The sequence below is a fragment of the Eptatretus burgeri genome, chromosome 3 (genome assembly GCF_056783735.1).
Source record: "Eptatretus burgeri isolate ZD-2024b chromosome 3, Ebu_testis_v1, whole genome shotgun sequence".
NCBI classification, from domain to species: Eukaryota; Metazoa; Chordata; class Myxini; order Myxiniformes; family Myxinidae; genus Eptatretus; species Eptatretus burgeri.
In genome coordinates this window covers 25,798,619-25,803,870 of record NC_140963.1, presented here as the reverse complement: position 1 = coordinate 25,803,870, position 5,252 = coordinate 25,798,619, and the positions used below count along the sequence as shown (strand labels likewise).

General features: G+C 41.2%; 1 protein-coding gene and 1 long non-coding RNA gene across 2 annotated transcripts in view; one reads left to right on the top strand and one right to left on the bottom strand.

The window, feature by feature from the left end:
* Positions 1–3,403, bottom strand: part of LOC147029581 (uncharacterized) — a 29,719-nt gene extending 26,316 nt beyond the window's left edge. The window contains exon 1 of the long non-coding RNA XR_015055953.1: positions 2,899–3,403. This is a non-coding gene — a long non-coding RNA (uncharacterized LOC147029581). The remainder of the gene's footprint in view (positions 1–2,898) is intronic.
* The window catches only part of LOC147029580 (homeobox protein engrailed-2a-like), a 22,808-nt gene extending 18,709 nt beyond the window's left edge, over positions 1–4,099 (top strand). Inside the window, exon 3 of the transcript XR_015055952.1 lies at positions 3,411–4,099. The gene's annotated coding sequence lies outside the window, so the exon portion shown is untranslated. The remainder of the gene's footprint in view (positions 1–3,410) is intronic.
* The last annotated feature ends 1,153 nt before the right edge of the window (positions 4,100–5,252 follow it).

Sequence of the window (5,252 nt, the reverse complement as noted above, 5' to 3'; positions counted from 1 at the left end):
CCGAAGTCACCTCATGTGACTCCCTCATATACCTAAGCAGGTTGATTGGGTGGTGGGTAGATCGAATGAGGATGGGTACTCAGACGCGCTAACCATTAAGCCACGGCGTGGGTCCCATAAAAGTCACAATAAAGTTTGACCAGGCTTGAACCACGATATGCACCAACTTCGGAGCCCATGATATCACCAAATAGGCCATTATCGTGCTCAGAGTTTATGCTGTGAAAGTTTTACAACCTTTCATTTTTTTAGTTTCTCAACTCTGAATATTATGGTGGAACAGTTAACATGAATGAAAGGGAGATAACCAGGAGTAAAGTACTGACAACTCTGGGTTTCTACTTGTTCAGCTTTGACAACACTTGTTTTTTCATTGCACGGCTAAACTTCATTCCATATAAATTATGTGACACCCCTGGTTATTTGTTAAAGTAATATTGTGAGAGGAAACCTTATGTTGCCAAATATTGGCAGGTGCAATAACCCTGAAATTTATAAAAAGTGACATCTCTGGTTTTCCCCTTGTGGTCTTCATATGTATATATATGTATATGTATATATATATATATATATATATATATATATATATATATATATATATGTACACACACACACACACACACACACACACACACACACACACACACACACACACACACACACACACACACACACACACACACACACACACACGTAGGCGGCGATGGGTTGCCGAGCATGGAAACTATAAGATATAGAGCAAAATGGATGTCATATAGCGGATAGGGAATCACCTTAAGATTATGCATATCAAATCTCATCCAGTTACATCTCCTGATAACTACTCGGTATCCATTTGAATGAAAAGTACCGAAAATGCAGTTTGAAATCAGAAATCCCCAAAGTTCGAGGGGGTGCTGTGGGTGAACAAAGATCTAAATCGAAAATCCGGCTTGTTCATTTGTGCACAATGTATTCCAGACAATTAGTGTAAATTTTCATGACCATCCGACCATAACCCTTGGAGGAGTAGCATTTGGCGCGAAGGCACCTCCAGCTCTCGCATGTTATCGATTTTTGCACTAATTGACCTTTGACCCTGACCTAAGCGAAATCGGTCAATATGTCCTGAGGCAAAGTTGTCGTACTCATTGAGTACCATTAACCTGCAAAGTTTCATTCTTATCGATGCACTCACCTGGTCGCTCGGGGGCCTTCAATTTTCGCCAATTTTCGCCATACCCTAATTGTCGGGGTCGCTGCAGGTAAAGTATTCCACATGTCACAAATACCGGAACATATTTGATAGAGCATCACCTGTAGATAATTCGTGCCAAATTTCATAACCTTACGTGGGATAATGGTTTCGGAATTGATTTCACGTGAACGGTACCGATTTTGAAGGTTTTTCGGTTGTTGCTCCGGAACCAAAGCATCCCTAGCAACCATCACAATTTCCAAAGCACTAGGTCATAAGATGTACCTACCACCCGAGTTTGGTTAAAATCCGCCCACGTTTACTACCAATTATGCTGATGACAAACTAACAAACATCCAACCAAACATCCAAGCAAACAGACAGAATTACTGACAATAAGGGTTACCTATTTCGGCGACCCAATATATATATATATATATATATATATATATATATATATATATATATATATATATATATATATATATATATATATAATGCATTGCTATGGAAATGATGTTGCAGTTAATGAGGGGTTAAATATTCAGTAGTTATATCCAAATGAGTGTCAGCAAAAGTGTTTGGAAACCTCAATTAGCATCAACTAGAATCATATGTCTCATTGTATTCCCTGTCATCCATTATCCTCGTGGCTGTCTTTCTCTCATCTCCCATGCGTGCTTTATCTGAAATCACCCATTGTACTTTCATACCATGAATCACACTCCACTAATGGCTGTTGTCCTCGTGTCACCATCGAGCCTCTCAGACACATTTTAACAACAGGGCTGTTAAACGTGTGCGACTTTGCACAACCAGTACAACAAGAGTGAATTTCGCACAGGAGAGGGGTGAGAAGACCACCTGTACAAGGTGGGATGAAAGAGTGTCTCTCTCTCTCTCTCTCTCTCTCTCTCTCTCTCTCTCTCTCTCTCTCTCTCTCTCTCTCTCTCTCTCTCTCTCTCTCTCTCTCTCTCTCTCTTTCTCTCTCTCTTTCTCTCTCTCTTTCTCTCTCTCTCTCTCTCTCTCTCTCTCTCTCTCTCTCTCTTTTTCTCTATCTCTTTCTCTCTCTCTTTCTCTCTCTCTCTCTCTCTCTCTCTCTCTCTCTCTCTCTCTCTCTCTCTCTCTCTCGCTCTCTCGCTCTCTTTTTCCCTCAGATTCACTGCACAGAATTCCCAAAGAGTGGTCGCACATCCCGATCCTCTCAAACTGGGACTCTCACAGCCCATAGTGCTCAGCCATCAGTCAAACACCACAGACATCGAGCTGCAAAGCCGAGACCCCCAAGAAAGGGAATGCACAGCCATTGACATAGTAACGAACAGCCAAGGGTGAGGCCAGACCAGGCGACATGTCTGTGGTCGTGCCTGTATCATGCCATTGGGCACTCCAGGAAAACCACGTGCACCCCACTTGCGTCCACTGCATCATCCCTTTCAGAGCACTGTCCAGCTTTCTCTTTATTTGATTGAATTTTCGCCTCCTCTGTTCCCATCCCCATTGTTCATGAAACCCACATTGTTTTTTAAACAACTGCTGTTTATTTCAATCGCGATCTCTCCCTCCTGCATAACTAAATCCCCCATTAAGCCGATCATGCACACTGACACAGCCACGTGGTTAAATTATTAAATCAACCGCATTGTGGTGGCTTGACTGCATATCCACAGCATCACCTCCACTCGACGTCTTATGAGATAATTATTCCACAAAGGTCTCACGTCATGCCTGGTGTTGGCTTAATGGTTCGGGTGGCAGGCTTTGGATCCTTGGGTCCCGAGTTCAACTCCCACTCAGCTGATGAATTAATACCAGGTGGGGTTAACTCGGCCTGTCATCCTTCCGAGGTCGGCAAAATGAGTGCCAGCATGCTGGTATACTGTGTCTGAGTGGCGACCCATCCACGATTGTGCTCAATAGCCAAAGAGACTGCTAAAGCAGCCCCAACGCTCTGCTCAGAGTATGGTCCCAATCGTCTCCTTCTCCTCCTCCTCCTCCTCACGTCACCTGTTAAGGAGATGAAAATGGAGGATGAAACATAAAAACATTGAACTATACTGTCCATTACAAAACAGGGTGCTCATAAAGTCCTTGTGTAACTTTGAACTCCAAAAACTTTTGATGTACATACGATGAACACAAACTATAAATGAGGCATAAAAGCAGAATTCATAAATATTGAATACAATGCAGTTACATTTTCTTTGCTTCAATTATGTTTCATATTTTTCAGATCCCTAGCTCATAGAAGATGGCGAAATTAGAAGAAAAGGTCGACTGTGTGCTATAGCTGAACCAAAGTCCATGACAGCAGTGAGAAGAAATTTCACCACCCATTGCAAGAAAGATGTACCACAAAGAAACTTAATTAACAATTGGATGAAGACGTTTAAAGAAACAGGTTCAGTGAATGACAAACCACGATCCAGAAGGTGACAAATCACTGAGGAAGCCGAAGCAGCGGTCCAGGAATCAATTGAACGAAGTCCACGGAAATATTACAGAAATTATTAATCCCTGAACTCAGTAGATTCAATCTTTTAGAGACAGCACCTTCTTCCAGCAAAACGGTGTGCTCCTTGCCACTTCGCTTGCAGTGGATGAGTGTTTTTGGATGTTGTCTTCCCAGAAAAGTGGATCGGCAGACGTGGACGTGTTTGATCACCTCATTCCTCTGACCTGTCCCCATTGGACATGTTTTTATTGGCCATGTAAAAACTACTACTCATTCATCAAAACCCCATTCCTTGGAAGAACTTAAAGCTCGAATTATGAATGCAATTCATGACCACGCAGCAGCAACTGGAGAATGTTTTTGGAGAAGAAGAGAAAATCGGATTGAAAAATGTATCAATGAAGATGGCGGTTATGGTGAAACGTAAAAACATTGAACTGTACTGTATTAAAAGTTTATTAATTATGCTTTTGTGCACCATTTATAGTTTGTTTCTGTCATCTGTACATATAAGGTTTTAAAAGTTCAAAGTTGGACAAGGACTTCATGGATACCCTATATATCAGACTCGGTGGCGTAATGGTCAGAGCATCCACTTTAATGCATCCACGCCAAGTCTGGTAGGTTGGTGGTTCAAATCACTGCCGAGTCGCACTGAAAACTTAAACAAAAGTTACGTGCAGCTTATTTTCTGGACACTCAACATTTAAAAGGATAGAGAATGGATAAACAATACTGGGAAGGCAATGGCAACCCATGATTCTCATGCCAAGAAACTGATTTGCCAGTACCAGTGCTTTGTAGATGGTAAATGGAATAATATATATATATATATATATATTTATTTATTTATATAACCACTTACTCGCTGATATAAATGTTTAGTTCCTTGTAGGTGGGTTAGAAAGCTGTAAATTTAGCATACTGACAAAACTCGAAGCTGCAATCCAAGGGGGAGGGGGGAGGGGGGAAATCACAAAACACTTGGAAAACTACATATACTGTATCATACTAAAGTACAACATTTGGTGTTTGTATTTTTGACCATGATAAATTCGATCGTTACTTATCCAATCTCAACCAAACGTGACAGGACTATGAGTCAGACGATGGAGATTGTCATGACCTCATTTACCACCCTTCCCAAGGCTGCTTCCAACAACAAAAGTAACGAGAAGGGCACTCAGTAGAGTACATACCTCTGCCATGCGATGCCTGATCCACAAGAACATAATAGGCCCAATATTTTTTTGAAATATCATGCGATATATCATTTTTGGCCATATCTCTCAATGGTGAAGAATCACTTTAATAATTAAAGAATTCTCGCATCCACATCTGGATTCGGATTTTCACCGAAATCGAATAAATTTCTCCTTGTCTCACACTCAACCTGTCCACCAAATTTCACCTGAATCCATCTTAAAGATTTTGAGATATCGTGCTATATATTGGTTTAGCCCTATCTCTCAATGATGAAGAATCACTTTAAAAATTCTGGTAGCTGGATTGGGATCTGGACCTTCCTCAAAATCTAATCAGTTTCTCCTTGTCACACAACCAACTTCTTCACAAAATTTAATCTGAATCCATCCACAACTTTGTGAGATATCCTGCACA